Genomic DNA, 22,011 nt, shown 5'->3' on the forward strand with positions numbered 1-22,011 from the left:
ATTTCTGCTTTATTGACTATGCCAAAGGCTTTGACTATGTGGATCACAACAAACTGTGGAAAATTCTTCAAGAGATGGGAATACCAGACCACCTGACCTGCCTCCTGAGAAATCTATACACAGGTCAGGAAGCAACAGTTAGAACTGGACATGGAACAACAGACTATTTCCAAATTAGGAAAGGAGTACGGTAAGGCTGTATACTGTCACCCTGCTTATTTAACTTATATGCAGAGTACATCATGAGAAACGCTGGGCTGGATGAAGCACAAGCTGGAATCAAGAGTGCTGGGAGAAATATCAATAACCTCAGATATGCAGATGACACCACCCTTATGGCAGAAAGCGAAGAACTAAAAAACCTCTTGATTAAAGTGAAAGAGGAGAGAGAAAAAGTTGGCTTAAAGCTCAACATTCAGAAAACGAAGATTATGGCATCCGGTCCCATCACTTCATGGGAAATAGATGGGGAAACAGTGGAAACAGTGTCAGACTTTATTTTGGGGGACTCCAAAATCACTGCAGATGGTGACTGCAGCCATGAAATAAAAAGACGCTTGTTCCTTGAAAGAAAAGTTACGACCAACCTAGATAGCATATTCAAAAGCAGAGACGTTATTTGGCCAACGAAGGTCCGTCTAGTCAAAGCTATGGTTTTTCCAGTGGTCACGTATGGATGTGAGAGTTGGACTGTGAAGAAAGTTGAGCGCTGAAGAACTGATGCTTTTGAACTGTGGTGTTGGAGAAGACTCTTGAGAGTCCCTTGGACAGCAAGGAGATCCAACCAGTCAATCCTACAGGAAATCAGCCCTGAAAATTCATTGGAAGGACTGATGCTGAAACTGAAACTCCAATACTTTGGCTACCTGATGTGAAGAACTGACTCATTGGAAAAGACCCTGATGCTGGGAAAGACTGAAGGTGGGAGGAGAAGGGAATGACAGAAGATGAGATGGTTGGATGGCATCACCAACTCAAGGGACATGAGTTTGAGTAAACTCCAGGAGTTGGTGATAGACAGAAAGGCTTGGCGCGCTGCAGTCCATGGGGTCGAAAACAGTTGGACACGACTGAGTGACTGAGCTGAACTGAACTGAACTGAGGATGACTACATCTATCGGTCCAGTCCACCTGGTCCAGACGCTGCCTCTTAAAATAACAGGAGAGTCTTCAAATTTGAAACTGTATTAAAAACAAGTAAGCTTTGGTTGAGAATAATTCAACTTAATGATTTTAATCACTAATAGAGGCAGCATGTTACAAATAATGCAAGTCCAAGTCCAGCCTGGGTATGGGATTAACCACCCATCAATTCTCTCTTGGTGAAGACTTTGGCTGAGAGCAGTACAGACAGAGTCAACATTTCACTGTCCCTATTTTATTTTCTATTCCTGCCTCTCCATCCTCAATTTTCATTCTTTAATCATGTGCTTCTCACTGGGGAGCACTGACTTGGTGGCTTTCTGGGTTTGTCATTAATGTGTCATTGCAGAGTTCTAGCTCATTATCTCCAATTGCCCAAAGTTTAGGCCTGAGAATACAGTCTTTTGTCTTGAGAGTTCTTGCTGTTGCTAATGAATACTGCATAAATCTCCACAGTGCAGAAACTGAAGAAGATGTGGCTTTTCTCAGACCTTTTCAGCAAAAAACCAATGCAGTGTCACATTTAAGAGACCCCAGTTTCGGAAGAATTTTGACAGTTACTCTCGGTGTGATTTTGCACAAGGTATATAATCTCTTAAGCCTCAGGAATGTGAAGTCTGTTCCCATGATTGGGACCTGGTAAAGCACTCACAGAATGGTAGTTGTTCCTATTATTTTTTCAGAATTTCCCCACATGGAGAGGTGGGAACAGGTTTATGGAGATGTAAGAGTTTAGTTGAAAAATTGAAAAATAAATATTGTCCAGTTGAATTCTTGCGTAAAGAATCTTTCTTACTACCCCAATCCATTTTTTGAATCTACTCTAAATACCTTCTGTACCCACTCTTCCCATGCAAAGGAATTATTTGCTCCCAAGACTGGGATTCTGTAGGATACATAAGAATATATATTATTTACTATTTCTGTATCACATGAACAGTGGGGATTTTAAAATGCAAATTTTTATTCAAAGGCATTCACTACTTGAAAGGCTCTAGATAGTTCTGTGTTGCAAAGGTCACTGTCAAATTGCAGCAGTTAGTCCAAGTAGCCTACTTGAAACCACTGGAACTTACTGAAGGACCAGCAGCCCCATCATACAGATGATGCCATAGTTGCAACTGTGCAAGTTAAAGTACATCCTGGACCTCACTTTCTAAAAGATCTGTTTCTAAAACACTGATGCCCAAGATATGGAAGTAGCCTAAATGTCCATGGACAGATGAATGGATAAAGACAATGTGGTACATATATATAAAAAGAATGAAATAATGTCATTTGCAGCAATGTGGATAGACTTAAAGGTTATCATACTAAGTAAAGTAAGTCAAAGACAAATATCATATAATATCTCTTATATGTAGAACCTAAAATATGATACAAATGAACTTATATACAAAACAGAAACAGATCCACAGGCTTAGAAAACAAACTTCTGGTTACCAAAGGGGAAAGCTGGGGGCGGGGATAAATTAGGAGGTTGGGATTAACATATATATCACACTATATGTAAAGTAGATAATCAACAAGGACCTACTGTACAGCACAGGGGACTCTACTCAATACATTGTAATAACCTCTATGGGAAAAAACATCTGAAAAAGAAATCACTTTGCTGTACACTTGAAACATAACATTGTAAATCAACTATATTCCAATATAAAATTAAAATTTTTTAAAAAGAACACTAACTACAGAAACAGTAGGAGGAACAGAGAGGCCTCAGTCTCTCCTGGTTGGGTTTTGTCTGTATCAGTAGCCAGCAGCTCTGTTTGTAAATAGGAAATGAAGCCATACGGTTTCTCCAGAGTTGACTACTGAACAGTCCTGAGTGAACATTCCTCTTTTAAAAAAAAAAAAAAAACCACACACACACACACAAATGAATCTGTTTGGTTAAAAAAAAAACAACAACAAAAGATGGTGGCGGAGCGGGGGAGAGCAGGGTGGATGGGAGGGTAAGGAAAAGTGCCTGTCAATAATAAAGATGGTTGTATAAGCACTTTGGGGGAAAAGGAGGGTAAAGAATGTTGGCTGTTAAGTGCCTTTTTTGAAGCATAAAATTGGTGTCAAAACAAGGAATAAGGAGCGGCATAGGAACCAGGGACTCGATTGAAGAGAGCCTGGGTCACGAAGTCTCAAGTACCTGACTTCTTGACACTAAATCCATTGTCAGTGAACATGTAATTACAAGGTGTTCATTTGGAGGAAGGTCAATGGCAAATTTTATAATGAAGATATTAACCTGATAACCACTTGCCTACCCCGCCCCACCTCAGAGTGACTAAAATAACTGGTATGACCAGCATCTTGTTTCATGATGCCTTTCGAAGTACCATGCACCCCTTGCCCCTGAGAAGGAACTGCGTCTAAAAGTTCAGCCTGTCTCACTGTGTAATGTATCTGCCTCTTTTCCCCTGCCATTCTGCCTAATTCATAGCACATTCTTCTATTGGATACTGTGCCTTCTAATATTATTTTTCTATAACCCGTTCATTTTCTCTTTATCATGATGGGGTACCACACTTCCCAATTACTCACAAGTTGTTGTTCTGTCCCTAAGTCTTGTCCAACTCTTTGAGACCCTGTGAACCACAGCATGCCAGGCTCCTCTGTCCTCCACTATTTCCCAGAGTTTGCTCAAACTCATGTCCACTGAGTCGGTGATGCTATCTGACCATCTCATTCTCTGCTGCCCTCTTCTCCTTTTGCCTTCAATCTTTTCCAGTATCTAGTTCTTTTCCAATGAGTTGTCTCCTTGCACAGAAAAGTTTCTTTGCAGGAAACATTACACTTAATTTTATAAAGATTTCTTTTAACTAACCATTTTGGTGTGTTCAAAATGTACTTCATTTTTTTTTAAAAATTCTATTTATACTTAAAAAAATTCACCCTGAATCTGATCAATTTTCTAAACATAAATTTCAGTTGCCTTTTTATACAGTTCATGAGGTACTCACAGCAAATATACTAGGGTGGTTTGCCATTCCCTCCTCCAGTAGATCATGTTTTGTCAGAACTCTCCACTATGACCCCATCCATCTTGGGTGGCCCCATAGGCCATGGCTTATAGCTTCATTAAGTTACACCAGCCCCTTCGCCAAGACAGAGATCCATGAAGGGAGGCCTAGTGTACTGCAGTCCGTGGGGCTACAAAGAGTCAGACACAGCTTGGTGACTGAACAACCACAACAAAATTTCAGTTACAGAAAATATGGATGAGAGAAGAACTACATGATAGAGCATTATCGAGTTCACAATGTGGGACATTCCTACAGGATAAATGACTGTTTCTCTAACAAACTAATGGTGTAAATAAAGGGGGGGTATGTGGTTATAAGATTTAAAAGACCACTCATTGGAAAAGACTGATGCTGGGAGGGACTGGGGGCAAGAGGAGAAGGGGACGACAGAATATGAGATGGCTGGATGGCATCACTGACTCAATGGACATGAGTCTGAGTGAACTCTGGGAGTTGGTGATGGACAGGGAGGCCTGGCGTGCTGCGATTCATGGGGTTGCAAAGAGTCGGACATATGACATATGACCCTTGTATGAAATCTAAAAATAAATAAATCAACCATAGAAAGACATTTGAGACAATCAAGGAAATTTCAATATTGTCTTGGGTTTAAGTGAAATTAAAGAAATTATTGTTGGTTTTAGTATCTATGACAATGGCATAGTAGTTATGTTTCTTTTTTTAAAATGGTGGTCAGGGAAAAGACTTAAAAATGCATATGAAAGTTTGAAATAACACGATGTCTTGGATTTGTTTTAAAATCCTGCAGCAAAAAACAATGGGTGGAAGGAAGGAAGCATAATTAGCAAAATGCTGATAATTGCTAAAGTTGGGTACATGTGGGTTTATTATCCTATACTTTCTACTTTTGAGTATCTGAAAATTTCCATAACAAAAACTGTAAAAAGTGTTTACTTTCCCAATTATCTGCATGTTATAAATATACTTAAAGTTTAAAAATTCTATTTATTTACAACGTACTAGGAACCATGGATGGAGGAGCCTGATAGGCTGCAGTCCATGGGGTCGCTAGAGTCAGACACAACTGAGCAACTTCACTTTCACTTTTTACTTTCATGCATTGGAGAAGGAAATGGCAACCCACTCCAGTGTTCTTGCCTGGAGAATCCCAGGGATGGGGGAGCCTGGTGGGCTGCCGTCTATGGGGTCGCACAGAGTCGGCCAGGACTGAAGTGACTTAGCAGCAGCAGCAGCAGGAACCATATTTAAGCTACATCTTAGTTTGGGCTGCTATAACAAAAATACTATAAACTAGGTGACTTATAAACAAATACGTATTTCTCACAGGTCTGGAGGGTGGGAAATCCACCCTCCAGTACTGGCAGATTTCGTGTGTGTTAAGAGCCTACTTCCTGGTTTATAGATGTACCTTTTTGCTGTGACCTCTGGGAAGGGATATCTCTCTGGGATCTCTTTCATTGTTTTTCTTATCTTTTAATTTTTAAAAAATTTCTTTGGGATCTCTTTTATGAGGGCACTAATCTCACTCTCATGACCTAAGCACCTCTCAAAAGTCCCGCCTCTTAACACCATCATCTTGGGAGTTAGATTTTAATATATGAATTTAGGGGGTGGGGAGCACAAATATTCAGTCCATCAGTTCAGTTCAGTCAGTTCAGTTGCTCAGTCGTGTCTGACTCTTTGCGACCCCATGAACTGCAGCACACCAGGCCTCCCTGTCCATCACCAACTCCCAGAGTTCACTCAAACTCACGTCCATCGAGTTGGTGATGCCATCCAGCCATCTCATCCTCTGTCGTCCCCTTCTCCTCCTGCCCCCAATCCCTCCCAGCATAGCAAGCTAAATTTCCCCTAAGTGTGGGATCCAATAGCCTAACTTTGGAGGTAGGAAAGCTGTCAAGAGCTGTAGCTTCTTGGGCATAACTGATATACAAATAGATTTTCAACATCCTATGAAAAGAATACATATAATCAGTCTCCCTTGAAATGTCGAAATGAACCTTTATAATCCCCTCATGATAAATGTACTCTTTGTATCCTGGAGATTTTGCTAGAAGATGGAATGGCCCTGGCAAAAATTGACTGGTTTTGTTACTAACATGCTATGATAAATTGGAAGCACTGATTTAATCAGAGGCCAAATGGAAAAAAAAAAATACATCTCTTTGAAAAGGGGATATTTCCAACACTATCTGCTCCAGTATTATCCCTGATACCAGTGAAAAAGCAGGCTCAGCTGTAATACTCAACTTAATATGTTAAATATTTAAAAGAAAAGTCTAAGGAGAAAAAGTAATCCCTGTCAAAGAAAAAATAAGAATACCTTTGTCAGTTGGGCAGGACATATGAATAGATAAAGAGTCCAGTTTCTAAATGACACCTTTACAGTGAGGACATGGAATATGTCACGTCCAGGATATTAGAGGACAAGGAGCATTCCATTTAAGGAGCCAACAGAAGAGGGACGTCCCACCTTGACATATATAAATGGAGGCTACCTGGGACTTGGTTAAATAGTGTTGATGTTTCCAGAGTCAATGGATGAAGGAATAAGATATAAGTCTTAATATATTCAACAGCTGCTTTAAACATCCATAGGGGTCTTGGTGTTAGGAATGACCTATGTAAACACACCCAAGTTTATTTGCTGTATTCCTGGGTCTCTTATTGCCTAACTCTCAGTCCAATGTAAGAAGCTCTCCCAAAGGATTCCGCTTCAGGGACAGTTCTCACTATCTCATTTCAAGATCATTGTAAACCAATCTTCTATTAACTGGAGGCCCAAAGTTGGCAGTCCTTAAATTTCATGACAGAGAAATGAGGATTTCCCTAGTGGTCCAGTGGCCAGGTGTCTGCACTCCCAGTGCACAGGGCCTGAGTTCTTCGAAATCTGGTCAGGGAAATAGATCCCACATGCCACAATTAAGAGTTCACAGGTCGCAACTAAAGATTTGGTGTGCTGCAATCAAGATTCGGTGCAGTCAAATAAATAAATAAATACATTTTTTTAAAGGGTAGAAAAATGAGATGTCACCGTTCACAGTCCAAGCCACACCAAGAAATCCAAGTTACCCCACAGTGATTTTGTATCTCTTAGAATTCCAACCTAACATTTTATACCTAGTAGGAATGCAATATTTTTAGAAACAATACAAAAGTTTTGTTTGTTCTTGAAAACACATGCCAGCCTATTCCTACTGGTCATGGCATATACCAGTCACTCTCGTCTTTGCTTTCGGTCAATCAAACTCCCTCATATGAAGCACTGGGCCACAATTATCATCTCTTTCATTGTCAAGCATCTCCTGTTACAGAGGTGCCCATTATGTCCAGCACTATCTTATGTTCAGGGAGGTTCAGATTTTGGAGAAGGATGAATTATGTGCTCTGTCACAGGAGTAACTGCATGTCTATCTTCCTGCAACTGAAAAGCTTTACCTCTTGTCAAATTGTAGCAATATAGGCTTTGCATTTAAATAGTTACCCGACAATGATACATTTCAAAGTACTTCTTCCTTAAACTGAAGTGGACATTCACTGGTGACATCTGTCACTTGGAATTTTTCCCTTAATAAAATTGATTGTGAACAAGTAACAAAGAGAGATTGCTTCAGGACATCTGGCATGTGAAAATAGCCCTTTTGCAAAGAACTGGATGTCAAGGTGTTTTCATTAAAATGGTACTTTACCTGAGCAAGGCAAGTGTTAATAGAATAAAAGAATTTTTCCGCCATCTAAACAAAGTCAGCTATCTACAGTTCATGAGGCGCACATGTTTCACAGGAGAATGAACAAATTATGCCTCTGAAGAGTAGCTGGATATTTATTCTGACACAGTTTCCACAGGACAACTAGCAACCTCATTTGAAGTAAATTCCTTCATCTAGTCCAATAAGAATAATTGTATCGGAACTGTGCTCCCTGCTCTAAAAAGGGCAAATCCATTTACTGCTGCAGAAAAGTCTCTGGGATGGATCTAACCTATTTGCTTTTGTGGGTTTTGATGCTGCTGAGTAAGTCAATGATATTTCAAGTTGGTGCTGGTTTGGACACAGTTGAGAGAGCTCTGTAGAGTGCTTTTTCTTCAATAGCTCAATCATGACTGCAAAAACATGATCAGTATCAGAGATGTGGAGTAGTAACTTGTCTTGAGAGCAGTGAACTAATGAACATCCATCATGAGATTGTTCGAACATCTTTCACAATTGAATATCTGACTTTAAAAGGAATGCCGTAAAGTCTCCAGCATTTTCATAGCATTTATTGGAGCAATCGGTAGTCTTTATCTGTAGTTTAAATGCAAAAAGAAAAGAAAAATCACACGGATGTTTCATTCAAGGCTGCTTCTGGAACAAAATTAATAATGGCTGCAATTTGCAGAATGATTCTTTCATGTTGTGGAGGCTAAATCTGACTAATTTAATTCCCTTGCAGTGATGGCTTAAAATATTGCAGAAGAAACCATCAAAAAACTATGAACACGGCACTACACAATCCTCTCTGACCAACAGCCTTCAGAGAGTGCCTTCCAAGATTATTCTCAGCTCTATGATGTTATGTGTTTGCTTTCCCTTGTAAATCTAACACTGATTTTCCAGATTCGTCCATTTTCATTTTTGGTGAATTCTAATTGATTCCCACTGAGGCTGGGTAGCCACCAAACTGATCATATGCCAGTTTAATGGACCCCAGGGATATTTAACAAATTGTTCACTATTTCACCGTGTACTGAAGGGTAGCTGTAACTATTCTTTTTTCCTGTCATAACCACTGTGGCCATTATGATAGCTCTGCACATGATTTATTTTGTGGTACAATTTTCTATGCAGGGAAAATAATAATGCTGCACCACCTCCATCTCCTCTACTACTGAATATATGATTAAGATCAAAGACAGACTCCTGCTTATACATGAAAAATAGTAGCTGCTAGCCTGTCAATTTGTAGAGCAAATTGTGACTCAATTCCATATAACACTGGACATTGACAAAGATGTATTGCAGTGAAGTCACTGTGAGATCATTCATTCTATCCTTCCAAAACGAGCATTTCATCAGCTTGAAAAAATGTAATAGACCTATTCATCAGATGTTTAATGAATGAGTTTTAAATAACAAGGGATCGTAGAAAACATCTTTGAAATATTTGAATCCAAACTTTCCTTCCTTTAAAAACAAATCCGTTAGAGGTAAAAACCTGTACTTCATCATATTGTTTATAGACAACAGAGATTCAACTTCCTGATGATAATTTATAAAGCAGTGAAATGAAAATAAGCAAATTTTCAGGAAGCCGTCAATCTAAGAGGCTTTTCTTGTTTAGAAAAGTTTACAGTCTGTTTGATCGGAGAAGGCAATGGCACCCCACTCCAGTACTCTTGCCTGGAAAATCCCATGGACGGAGGAGCCTGGTAGGCTGCAGTCCATGGGGTTGCGAAGAGTCGGACACGACTGAGAGACTTCACTTTCACTTTTCACTTTCATGCATTGGAGAAGGAAATGGCAACCCACTCCAGTGTTCTTGCCTGGAGAATCCCAGGGACGGGGGAGCCTGGTGGGCTGCCATCTATGGGGTCACGCAGAGTTGGACACTGAAGCGACTTAACAGCAGCAGCAGCAGTCTGTTTGATCCTTTCAGTTCAGCAAGTTAACACTAAGCACCACAGACATCTTACATTATAGGGTTAGCTGTGATTTTAGCTTGAATTTGGGCAAAAGTGCAAACTGAAGGGACAGATGGGAGAGCAGCATGCAAAGATTAGAAGAGCCCCCTCTTAAATGATAATATGCTATAATCAGAGGTAGGAAGATAATTCTTCTGCTGACCTATGGGCGCAAAGAGCGTTGTGACCACTACATTTTAAATGAGCCCAAAGGCCAAATGGCAGAAGGTGCAGAAAGCTGTTATAAATTTTATAACCTGATCTGTTGTCCTCAAATGGGAGCTTAGTATTATCAAGCTATACTGTCATGCAATGAGCACAAAAGGGCATGTCCCCAAACCTCCAGTAAGCATCTATTGATTTCTTCACTTTTTCTTCCTTTGCCAGCTCTTTTCCTTCATCTCCTTCCCAAGTGTGCACCACAGACCCACTGTTACTGTGTTCACTCTGCTGGAGACCTGGCTGGACTGGCCATCTGATATGTTGCTGGAACTCATCAATTTGGGAGGTATGTTTATTGTGAAATGGTAGGAAGCATGGCAACCTACTCCAGTATGCTTGCCTGGAGAATTCTGTGGACAGAGGAGCTTGGCAGGCTACAGTCCATGGGGTCGCAAAGAGTCGGACACGACTGAGCAACTAACACACATGGATAGAGTCCAATTTCTTTAACACATCTAATAATCTCCATGACCTGGTCCCCACTGACATCATTTTGCTTTGATTCTCATTTTTCTTTCTTCTCTTCCTTTTTCTTCATCTGTGCTACCCTGGGTTTGAACAAGTATATGAAGCATGAACATTAACCACTGCCTTAGAAGATTTTCCAGAGAAACCCATGTTAAGAGAATCAGAATAGAAAAATGGTTCTGGAAAGCAGACAGACAGGACAGGATTTGAGGTTCAAATTGCCCATTCATCTAAACTACCTCCTCTAACTTTCAGGCTGCTTTTTTTTTCCAGCTGAAATTTAATGCTCATCTCTTCCTGTATTCTCCATACTTTCCATAAATGAGCTTACCTCCTCTCATAGCTTCAAAGACCATACTGGTGTGATGATTCTAAAATCTTATCTCTAGCTCTGACATTTCTCCTGGACTACAGATTTACATATCTAACCACCTTACAGACTCATGAACACTTCAGACTCAATATGTTCTGGCCTGAATTCATCATCCACACATTTGATCCAGGCATCAAGTCTTATCTAATCTTCTCCATAAAAGACAAAAAAGTGACAAAGTGAAGTCACTCAGTCATGTCCAACTCTTTGTGACCCCATGGATTGCAGCCTACCAGACTGCACCGTCCATGGGATTTTCTAGGCAAGAGTACCGGAGTGGGTTGCTATTTCCTTCTCCAGGGGATCTTCCTGACCCAGGGATCAAACCTGGGTCTCCCACATTGTAGGCAGATGCTTTACTGAGCCACCAGGGAAGTCAATCTTCCCCATAAGTACATCTCAAAACAATATTTTCTCCATTCTCTCACTGTCACTACCATGATTCACCCTCTTAACCCACCCATTCTTGCCTGCAGTCATGCCATGATCTTTTCTTTGGCTTCACACTTTCTAATCTTTCTCCCTGCGAATCCCTTCTCCATGCTACAGCCAGAGTGATCTCTCCAAACTGCAAACTTAATCATCATTCTCCTGCTAAAACCCTCCAGAGTCTTCCCCATTGTTTTCAGGATACAGTTCAGTCTCCATAAGAGGTCTACTAAGATCCTTCATGAAGTTCCCTACCAAGACCACCAGCCATTATCATCTTCACCTTTATCTTAGCCCTAATGATAGTATTTCAGTGCCTTACAGGTAGCTTGTACTCTCTCTCCTCAAAGCCTTCACAAAGGAAGTCCCCTTTACCAATAATACTTTTCTTCTCATGCAGCTTAGTATCAAAAAACAAACAACTTAATAAAAAAATGGGCTGAAGACCTAAACAGACATTTCTCCAAAGAAGACATATAGATGGCCAACAAACTCATGAAAATTTGTTCAACATCACTAATTATTAGAGAAATGCAAACCAAAACTACAATGAGGTATCCCCTCACACCTGTCAGAGCGGCCATCATTAAAAAATCTACAAACAATAAATGTTGAAGGGGATATGGAGAGCGGAGAAACCTCTTGCACTGTTGGTTGGAATGTAAATTGTTACCACCACTATGGAGAACAATTCCTTAAAAAATTAAATGTAGAACTACCATATGACCCAGCAATCTCACTATTGGGCATATACCCAGAGAAATCCATAATTCAAAAAGACATGTGCATCTCAGTGTTCATTGCAGCACTATTTATAACAGTCAGGACATGAGGAATGAATAAAAAAGATATGGTACATGATACAATGGAGTATTACTCTTTCATAAAAAGGAATGAAATTGTAGAGATGTGGACGGACCTTAGAGACTGTCATACAGAGTGAATAAGTCAGAAAGAGAAAAACAAATATTATATATTAGCACATGTATGTGGAATCTAGAAGAATGGTATAGATGTTCTTATTTGCAAAACAGAAATAGAGACACAGATGTAGAGAACAAACATATGGACACAATAGGGGAAGGGAGAAATGGGATGAATTGGGAAATTGGGATTGACATATATATACTACTGATATGTTTAAAATAGATAACCAATGAAAACCTACTGTATAGCTCAAGGAACTCTACTCAGGGCTCTGTGGTGACCTAAATGGGAAGGAAATCCAAAAAAAGAAGGGATATATGTATAAATATAGCTGATTCACTTTGCTATACAGTAGAAACTAACACAACATTATAAAGCAACTATACTCCAATAAAAATTAATTAAAAAAAAAATACTTTTCTCATTTCTGCCTTTTCCAACTCCATCCTTCAGTTCTCAAATTTGGCATCACTTTCTCCCAGAAGCCCCCTAGACTAGGGGTGATGTGATTTATGGCTCCTTGTTATTTTCATTCTGTTATCACACATTATTGTGATTGCTTGTTAAATTGTTATTTCCCCCACCAGACTGTATCATTTGTTTGTTTCGCTTACTGCTGTAAGCCTAATTCAGGGCACAGAGCCTGGTGCATAGGAAACACTCCATAAATATTTGATGGATGAATGGCCATCGTTTTAAAGAGACAGAATGGCTCCTAAGCAGGGCTAATTCCACCATGATATGATTAAGTGTATTGACATGTCTAAATAAAGAATGCATCAATTAAAAGGAGATGGTCAGTTAGGAAACACAGAACAAGGTGAGTCACTGAGGTAGATGCTAGAATGCCTATCCAAGCACATCTAGGGATGAATGAGTATTAGCTAATGGACTTCAAATAATGTACTCCCATTAGTAAGAACATCCCTTTTAGGAAAAGGATACCTCCAGCTGTTTTAGCCAGATGCTATTAACTCCCCATTTTCTAATTCCATACTCATGTAAAATTTTATAATTACTATGTGGCTTCTCATGTAAATCTGTTTACATGGAGAATGACATGCAGATTCTAAGTATTTCGGGTCCTGTCATAGTGATTTCTCACTGTAAAGTAATGAATTGCCTTTGCATTGTGACGTGCGTGCATCATGAGGTGACCAGAATGGGGTCCTATCTACTCTTTGCTCTGTGGACATTTCAGTGGCTCTTACTTCACTTCTCAAGTTCAGTGGCGAATGGTGGCAGGGGCAAGTCCCAGGAAGCCCACAACAGAGAGTGGAAGGAGTTAGACATAAGGCAGGGGTCATACCCTATAAATGTCAGTTCTTTTCAGACAGGTTTCTCTGCCAAGGAACCACAGCTCAGAAGTAGGCAGTTTTTGTAATGTTTTGTTTTCTGGTATATGTGCTGAGTTATCTTAAAAATTTCCTCACCAACCTGAGTAATTTCTAAATTATACTGACTGCTGCTGCTGCTGCTAAGTCGCTTTAGTCGTGTCCGACTCTGTGCGATCCCATAGACGGCAGCCCACCAGGCCCTGCCGTCCCTGGGATTCTCTAGGCAAGAACACTGGAGTGGGTTGCCATTTCCTCCTCCAATGCATGAAAGTGAAAAGTGAAAGTGAAGTCACTCAATTGTGTCCGACTCTTCGCAACCCCATGGACTGCAGCCTACCAGGCTCCTTCATCCATGGGATTTTCCAGGCAAGAGTACTGGAGTGGGTTGCCATTGCCTTCTCCGTTATACTGACTAAGAGCACACAAAAATGAAAAAATTTCAAAGCAATTTATTTGAAAGTGACCACAGGCAATATAAAGGTCATGGGCAATCAAGGTTTTGGGTACATTTAAAAACCATGTCCTGTAGCCTGCCAGGCTCCTCTGTCCATGGGATTCTCTAAGCAAGAATACTGGAGTGAGTTGCCATTTCCCTCTCCAGAGGATCTTCCCAATCCAGGGATCAAACCCAGGTCTACTGCATTGCAGGCCTATTGTTAACCATCTGAGCCATCAGGGAATCCCCGTCGGATGTGTGATTGGAAGCAAATCCTGAGAGTCTTGGAGGACCAGTTTCCCAACCTTTCAAACACAGGGTTGAACTTGATGTGTCTAGCTTAATCTTAACTTAATCTTAAACTGTAGTTACCATCCAGTTGAGAAAAATCGCCTATATCCTTTCTTCTTTAAAACCTGTTTTAATGAAAGTAAGTTGGATTTATATAATGAAGGGAGCTTCTGGTTGATAGAATTATAGAACCATTTTTACTACTGCTCTTCACCAGTGGCTCATTCTCCTTGGGTGGCCCCTGACATGCCTAGAAAAAGACTTCATCTTCAGACTGTGCCTCTGAAACTGGTGAGATGCTGGGACACCACCTTCTCCCTCAGGAAGTGCCCCCTGGGAGGTCTACCTGGAATGCTTCATTCTGGGCTGAGATAGGGACTGGGGACTAAACACAGGCGCAGACTCAAAGTGCCAGGAAAACCCTTGAACGTCACTGCTTTCCAGAAGTGAGTTTGGACTACCAATCTAAGGTCCCCTTTACCCAAAGTGAAACTCCACCACTGTCCACGCTGGGGCCAATGAGCAGACTTTCAAAGAGAGATATCCATTTTTAGTCTTCCTCAAGGGGCTCTTTAAAGGGGCTGAAAACATTCCATTGAAGGGAAGAGGAAGTGACACCTAGTTTCTTTATCATATGGCTCAGAAGAGCAATCTCAGATGAGAGATACTGTCAAATAATTTCTATTATTGGGCTGAATTATGTCCCCCATTCATATGCTAAAGCCCTAAAGCTCTAGTACCTCAGAATGTGGCTATGTTTGGAGACAGGATATTTAAAATATAATTAAATTAAATTAAATTAGTTCACTAGAGAGGGCTCTAATCTAGTACAACTTGGTGTCCTTATTAGAAGAGGAAGTTTGGACACAATTACAAAGGGAAGACCATGTGAAGACACAAGAAAAGAAGTCACCTGTACGCCAAAGAGAGAGACCTCAGAGTGAAACCAGCCCTGAATGAAACCTTGATCTTGGCCATCTGGCCTCCAGGACAGAGAGAAAATAAATTTCCATTGTTTACATGAAAAGATGCTCAACATCACTCATTATCAGAGAAATGCAAATCAAACCACAATGAGGTACCATTTCACACCAGTCAGAATGGCTGCTATCCAAAAGTCTACAAGCAATAAATGCTGAAGAGGGTGTGGAGAAAAGGGAACCCTCTTACACTGTTGGGAATGCAAACTAGTACAGCCACTATGGAGAAGAGTGTGGAGATCCCTATAAAAACTGGAAATAGAACTGCCATATGACCCAGCAATCCCACTGCTGGGCATACACACAGAGGAAACCAGAATTGAAAGAGACACGTGTACCTCAATGTTCATCGCAGCACTGTTTATAATAGCCAGGACAGGGAAGCAACCTAGATCTCCAACCTAGATCTAGCAGACGAATGGCTAAGAAAGCTGTGGTACATACACACAATGGAGTATTACTGAGCCATTAAAAAGAATACATTTGAATCAGCTCTAATGAGGTGGATGAAACTGGAGCCTATTATAGAGAGTGAAGTAAGCCAGAAAGAAAAACACCAATACAGTATACTAACACATACATATGGAATTTAGAAAGGTGGTAACGATAACCCTGTATACGAGACAGCAAAAGAGACACAGATGTATAGAACAGTCTTTTGGACTCTGTGGGAGAGGGCGAGGGTGGGATGATTTGGGAGAATGGCATTGAAACATGTATATTATCATATGTGAAATGGATCGCCAGTCCAGGTTCGATGCATGATACAGGGTGCTCGGGGCTCGTGCAGTGGGATGACCCAGAGGGCTGGGATGGGGAGGGAGGTGGGAGGGGGGTTCAGGATGAGGAACACATGTACACCCATGGCTGATTCATGTCAATGTATGGCAAAACCACTACAATATTGTAAAGTAATTAGCCTCTAATTAACATAAATAAATTTATATATTTTTTAAAAAAGATAAATACACAGTTAAAGATTACCTGTGTAGGAAAATATTTGTTATGGAGTGGTCTATTCCAAGGGCAGCAGAATGCCAAAGATTAGGAGACAGAAGACATGAAAGATTAATGAAAGTGAAAGGGTTCCTAAATATTTCTGAACTGAAAAAAAAATTTTCCATTGTTTAATCCACTCAATTTATGGTACTTGGTCATGCCAAGTACCCATTCATCTATTGATGGACATTTAGGTTGCTTCCATGCCTTGGGAATTATAAATAATGCTGTTAGGCACTACTTACAGTAGCCAAAACATGGAAGCAACCTAAATGTCCATCAACAGAGGAATGGATAAAGATGATGTGGTACCTATAAACAATGGAATATTACTCAGCCATTAAAAAGAATAAAATAAACTATTTGTAGCAACATGGATGGACCTAAAGAGGGTCATACTGAGTGAAGTAAGCCAGACAGAGAAGGAGAAATACCATATGACATTCCTTATATGTGGAATCTAAAAAGAAACGGTACAAATGAACTTACTTACAAAACAGAAAGAGACTCACAGACTCAGAAAACCAACTTATGGTTGCCAGGGGGAATGGAGAGTTAGGGAGTTTGGAAAGGTCATGTACACGCTGCTATCTTCAAAATGGATAACAACAAGGGTCTACTGTGTAGTACATGGAACTCTACTCAATGTTACGTGCCAGTCTGGAGAGAAAGGGTGTTTGGGTGGGAATGGATGCATATATATGTATGGCTGAGTCCCTTCCCTGTTCATCTGAAATGATCACAACATGGTTAATCAGCTATACCCCAATACAAACTAAAAAGTTTAAAGTCTAAAAATAAAAATAATTCTGCTATGAATATTGGGGTGCATGTATCTTTTCAGTTTAGTGTTTTTGGACAAACCATAATTTTTAACTATTCCCTTGCTTTTAGTTATTTTCATTGTTTCCATCTTTATCATTATAAAAAAATACCATGAAAGATATCCTCATAAATATATCATTGTGCCTTGTTTCCCAAGGACAAATTTATACAGCTTATAAATTTATACAGTTAAGTCAAAAGTATACATATCATTAAAGTTTTAACATATATGTCAAATGTTCATTCTTAAAGGTTTTACCAGTTTACACTCCCCTTTTAATGTATCAGGAATTTAGCTGCCAATAATAATTATTATTATTCTAATATTAATTGGGCATTTACCATGTGCAAAACAATACATTAAACACTTTATTTCACTAATTCTCTCAAAAACTCTGTGAGGTGGTTACTAACATTATCTACATTTTATAAACGACAAAAATAGCCCAAGTTCTCTTCATTAGTAAGACGAAGAGCTAGGAAGCAAACCCAGTCTCTCTGACTGGAGAAAATTCCCGTATTCTTCACCAATCCTGAGTATTATGATTTCTTATATCTTTGCAAATTTGATAGGAAAAAAATAGATTTTTAACTTGCATTTGTAGGCTTATTAATTAGTTTGTGTGTGCTTAGTTACTCAGTTATGTCCAATTCTTTGTGACCCCATAGACTGTAGCCACCAGTTCCTCTGTCCATGGAGCTCTCCAGGCAAGAATACTGGAGTGGGCTGCCATTTCTTTCTCCAGAGGATCTTCTGGACTCCAGGATCAAACTTGGGTTTCCTGCATTACAGACAGATTCTTTACCATCTGAGCCACCGTGGAAGCCCATTAATTACTTTGAACTTCCCTTTTTTTAGGTTTTGGCCATTTTGCTGTATTCCTTTTTTTCAGAGTGAACTGCCTATCTCTATTGTCTTTTCTGCTATCGGTGTGTAAACTCTAGGACACTAAATATTGAAGCTGCTACATACTCGGAATACTCAGGCAGACTGAAACCTCATCTCACTAAGAACTGGAACACACTTTGAATTACTCACTGCAGGCAAATTTAGGATAGTTCTCATCATCTTGTAAGTAATATGCATTTAGAAATAACACATCCAGTTAACTCCTTTGGCAGCACTGTAAACTGTTTTGATTTGAGTGGTTTCCTAAGTTTTAAATGAAATCCAGCTTTATTGTTTCTAACAAATTTGACCCCTTTTGCTCAAATTCTGAAGAGAAAGAAAAAAGCAGGGGTTGGAGGAAGAACCAACAACACTTCCTTGGGCTAACTTTTTCTTTGTGTAATCACCAAAATGTTACAGCACATCTGAAACTGACATAATATTGTAAATCAACTATATTTCAATTTTTAAAAAATGTTACAGCGACCTAGCCTGAAGAACAGAAGGAGGACGCACAATTTGCCTGGCGGTGGTGACAGGGAGCTGGTGGAGAGAGTAGGACTTGTTTTTTGCACTTGTTTTGTGCTATAATCAGCCATTAGCCTTGCAGAAACATATACCTTGGAGATAGGTTCAGTGTGTGGGATGGATAATTACATGTCGAGGAGCCTAATTTAGGATAAGAGAAGCCACTAATTCACAGCAGTCACACAAGGCTCCAGTGTGCTATTCAGTCCCATTGCTCCATGGTGTGGGACCAAGTCAGGGTTCCATTAACCAAGTGTGTAGATCAAGGTGGCAAAGAGACAGCAGCTTCAGTTTGGAGAGTAATTAATAGCTGCTCCCTGTTCAATGTTTTAAGTGCCAAATTTACAATCCAGAATACCAGGGAAAAGCCTTCGGCTCCCCTTAACAATCGTTTTGTCTGTTTTTGCTAATTTAAAGAGAAAAAGGGAATTCCTTGACCATCAGGTAGTTAGGACTTCTGGCTTCCAATACAGGGGGTGCTGGTTTGATCCCTGGTTGGGGAGCTGAGATCCTACATGCCTTGTGCCAAAAAATCAAAACATAAAACAGAAATGATATTGTAACAAATTCAATAAAAACTTTGAAAAATGGTCCACATAAAAAAATCTTTAAAAAAAACAAAGAGAGAGAGAAGGGAAAACTCTCTTTGAAACCCGGTTGACTGGCCCTGGGTTCAGAGGACTTGAGCATTAAGACCTGTTGATCTTTTAATCATTAAGAGCAGTCTGGGAATTGTTGACCTCCAGCCTTATTTGGCTTATCAGCAGTCACAGTCAGCAGTGTCTGTGGGAAAACCAAGCTGAAGGGAGCTCAATTGTTTAGGCGGCAGTTCATTGCCAACAACGTTCATAAGTCCCCTGACATGGCTTTGTGAGCTGCCATTCACGACAGCCAGGTGGCGGGCAAAGCATAGGCATGGGAGTTATTCTGTGCCAACATTCCCTTGGATCGCTGCAGGAATTGTGACATGCTGGGAGCTTTATTTTAGATTACTCTGTAACCACTATCAAATCATACAAAAATTGGAGTTGAAGCTGCTTTCATCAAATTCCAAAAGAAATATCATTAATATGCATCTGCGCCAAAGTATATATAGTCTCTTTGAAAAGCTTTATAATCAAAAGTAGCCAATTAATATGACCTTAAAGTAGCCATGGGAAGCGGTTCACACTCATCATTAGTGCCTCCAAAAGAAAACTTACAGAAGAACGTGGCTGAAGAAATGTACACTGTCAGAAGTGCAGGAATGTTCCCTTCCCATTGGCTTTACTGATTGTCCAGGAAAGAATCAGGGCTGCTGCACCCCATCGGGGTGCCCTGGTACCTCTGCTCTTTTCAGCAAGGGCTCAGCGAGCCACACAGCTGCCCACGGACTATGAGAAGGATCAGCTAAAGCTCTGCTCAGTCCTGCTCTGCAGTTGACCTGGATAAATCCAGATAACCACTTCGTTTTCCCTAAGGGGATAAAGGGAGACCTGCTCAGATACTAGCTGAATGCTAAGTCCACAAACAGAATGTTTTCTTGGGGTCTGTGAACACAAGTGGACAGGACACTGTGCTATTTCTTTTCCAGATACCAGATACGGCATAATTGGGATCTGAAAAAAAGATTAATCTAACAAATGGATCCAAAAGGCGAACTCACTCAAATGCCTCTCTGAAGAAAAGGTTACTATGTCCTAGGTTAATATCAATTTCATCTAGCAAATAGTTTGTCAGGAAGAATTTTTTTCTTGGCCCTATTATGCAGCAAGTGGAATCTTAGTTCCCCTACCAGGGATTGAACCCACATTCCTTGCATTAGAAGTACAGAGTCTTAACCACTGTTCTGCCAGGGAGGTTCCAGGAAACACCCTTTTTTAAAAACACAACCAATTCATGTTATCATTTTTCATTAGCAAAAACTAGTTTACATTTTAAGACACAATGGAATACTATTTTGCTCAGAAGATACAGCTATTGTAAATTTGGATGAATTGTTCTATAATTGCTTGGAAATTATAAATATGTCTGGGTTTAGCTAGGATTTTTTTATCCAAAATTACGTCAAGTATAAATAGTATGACTAAACTCTAATTACCAAGAAAAGATAATTACATGCAAAACAAATAAAGCTAATCAAAATCATTAGCAGAACTTGCTAATCAATCACTCAAATCCTATTTGGCCATCCAGAAGCCTAAAAGTCTGTATAGCAGGGAGGATGGGGCATTAATTAAAAGGACACCTCTGAGAATCCCAGAGATTGACAAAGTGGTGACAATATCCATGAATAATGTTTGCAGAAGTGAAATTGGAGATAAAGGTATCAATTGGGAACATGCTACTTTTTAAAATATCATGACTAAGACCAGTCATTTCCTGATGGTGCTTTAAGATGCTTCTAGCAAAGCTTATCTATTTATAGTTTCTGATTGTCATTATACCACCCAAGTGGCTTGAGACAAGGAAATAGGATCCAAAATAGTTTTGCACTCTTTCCTTTCCTTAGAGGAAATGGGTTCTAGTCTTCAAAATCAGATCCCTGTCTCATCTCTCCTATTGACCCTTCCTCAGTCAACTTCAGATGCACCTCCCTCACTCACCAGGAGAAATCTCAGCTCAGGATGCATGAAACAGCGTTCTCAGCACTTTAACTTCACTCCTTTATTTCAAAAGTGAAATGCTCAAAAAGAGCACACACAATGTAAATACACCTTCAAAAGGAATAAGGTGACTTGTGATAAACAGTAGGAGAAGCAGAAATAAAGATGGGAGAAAATAGTAGCTGTATATAAGAAAATATATCATGGATGAGGAAAAAACATCTTTGCAGTTGCCAGGCTCAGACAAGGAGAAGATATTTATTGCAAATAAAAGAATTAAGCCACAGAGAATTGATAGAAATGGAAAACTAAATAGTTCATTAAGGAAATTTAGTCACATTCATTTCTTAGATATAAGGAAGATTTTAAAAAATGTGAATATAAGATATTTTTTTAAACATGTGAAAACCTCACTGAGGTACTGTCAGAGAAGGCTTAATGAACAGCCAAAAAATTCACTATGGCCCAGTGGGAAGGAGGCCAGATGCACTGCAGTATCTCTAGAGAGCTGGAACTCCCATCCCTGCCCAGGTAAGACTAAGGCATGGTCCCTGCTCTGGTGTTAACAGAGACCAAGTGGGAAATATGGACAACCCAGACTCCCCTGGACCACCCAGATTCCCGTGGCAGTAATAGGGTCTCTTTTCTCTGACACAGCACTGTCAGAATCTGTCAGCTAAAAGAGAAGATTTACATAAGACCTAGATTATCCTAACACAATATAAAAATGTCCAATTTTTCATTAAAAAAATCAATGGATACCAATCTCAAGTGACAGAGATTTTGGGACTATCTAACAAATATTTCAAAGCAGCCATGGTGAAAATGCTTCCAAGACCAATTATGAACCCACTTGAAAGAAATGAAAAACAGAAAAATTGTTCAGTGAGAAAAACTGTCTCAGAGAAGAAT

General features: G+C 39.9%; 1 long non-coding RNA gene across 16 annotated transcripts in view; it reads right to left on the reverse strand.

Annotated features, from left to right (window-relative positions):
- LOC147361060 (uncharacterized) overlaps nucleotides 1-22,011 on the reverse strand; it is a 137,850-nt gene that overhangs the window by 42,882 nt on the left and 72,957 nt on the right. The window contains exon 5 of one of the 16 annotated variants that reach the window (XR_015139688.1): nucleotides 7,954-8,434. The exons of 13 other annotated variants lie outside the window; for them this stretch is intronic. This is a non-coding gene — a long non-coding RNA (uncharacterized LOC147361060). Of the gene's footprint in view, nucleotides 1-7,953; nucleotides 8,435-17,665; nucleotides 17,880-22,011 lie in introns of those variants that run through there. 2 more of the 16 variants (XR_015139689.1, XR_015139697.1) reach the window with 2 other exon arrangements.

This window comes from Bos grunniens, chromosome 13 (genome assembly GCF_055505025.1).
Source record: "Bos grunniens cultivar Pamir isolate PY7600 chromosome 13, Bosgru_T2T1.0, whole genome shotgun sequence".
In the NCBI taxonomy this organism is placed as follows: Eukaryota; Metazoa; Chordata; class Mammalia; order Artiodactyla; family Bovidae; genus Bos; species Bos grunniens.